Consider the following 1,531-nt stretch of genomic DNA (forward strand, 5'->3'; position numbering starts at 1 on the left):
CTTAAAAATAGAAGGAAGAACAGGCCAGGTGCGGTGGCTCACACCTGTAATCCCAGCACTTTGGGAGGCCGAGGTGGGTGAATCATGAGGTCAGAGTTCGAGAACAGCCTGGCCAACATGGTGAAACCCCGTCTCTACTAAAAATACAAAAATTAGCTGGGCGTGGTGGCACATGCCTGTAGTCCCAGCTACTTGGGAGGCTGAGGCATGAGAATCACTTGAACCTAGGAGGCAGAGGTTGCAGTAAGCCGAGACTCCACCACCACACTACAGCCTGGTGATAGAGTGAGACGCCCTCTCAAAGGGCATGGTGGTATGCACCTGTAGTCCCAGCTACTTGGGAGGCAGAGGCAAGAGGATTGCTTGAGCCCAGGAGTTTAAGGTTACAGTGAGCTCTGATCAGGCCACTGCACTCCAGTCTGGGTGATAGAGCTATACCCTGTCTCTAAAAGAAACAAAAAAATCCCAAGCCCATAACACACTATACAATGTAAATTAATGTTATTAAAATAGGATAACAAAATCAACCCAGTGTTAATAGAGAAGCAGAAGTGTACTACTAGTGGGAGACTGGAGCTAACATTTATTGAATCATTACTATTTTAGTGGCATTTTGGTACCTCATTTTATACTCACAACAAGTTTAGGGGGAGGTATTATTTTCACTAATTTATGCATTAAAATACTGAGGCTCAGAGATGTAAGATTACTTGCCTGAGGTTATACAGCTAGAGGTGGAGCTGTTGGTCAAACAAGGCATGGCTCTATCTAAGAGAGATTTTAAAATACCCCAAGTACAATGCTAGTTTACAAAGGATTTTGACCACCAGGCATGGTGGCTCAGGCCTGTAATCCCAGCACTTCGGGAGGCTGAGCCAGGTGGATCATTTAAGGTCAGGAGTTTGAGACCAGCCTGGCCAACATGCTGAAACCCCGTCGCTACTAAAAATACAAAAATTAGCCAGGTGTGTTGTACACACCTGTAATCCCAGCTACTCGGGAGGCTGAGGCAGGAGAATTGCTTGAACCTAGGAGGCGGAGGTTGCAGTGAGCCGAGATTGTGCCACTGCACTCTAGCCTGTGCAAGAGATCAAGACTGTCTCAAAAAAAAACCAACAAAATACCAACCATAAACTTTGAGCCCTCAGATCTCCATGTGACATCTCTCTTGTGGTCTATGAGCCCAGGACCCATTCCTTTACCCACAGTCACACATTTTGAGATAGAATTGGCTCATGGGAAGAAAAGATGGCTTAAAGAGATACTGAATATCTCCAGAATGGGCCAAGACTTGGATCCCAGGGCTTACCAAGGTAAGACAGCAGGTTTAAGCCCGGAGCCCTCAGAGAAATGCCTATGGCTGAAACACCCCACACCGGCACACGTTGTCAACTTCATGTCAACTTCTTTCTTTTTCTTGACTCTCTTATTCCTTTTTCTTTTTTTTTTTTTTTTTTTTTTTTTTTGAGACGGAGTCTCGCTGTGCTCCCAGGCTGGAGTGCAGTGGCGTGATCTTGGCTCACTGCAAGCC

The sequence above is a fragment of the Mandrillus leucophaeus genome, unplaced genomic scaffold, assembly GCF_000951045.1.
Source record: "Mandrillus leucophaeus isolate KB7577 unplaced genomic scaffold, Mleu.le_1.0 Scaffold118, whole genome shotgun sequence".
NCBI classification, from domain to species: domain Eukaryota; kingdom Metazoa; phylum Chordata; class Mammalia; order Primates; family Cercopithecidae; genus Mandrillus; species Mandrillus leucophaeus.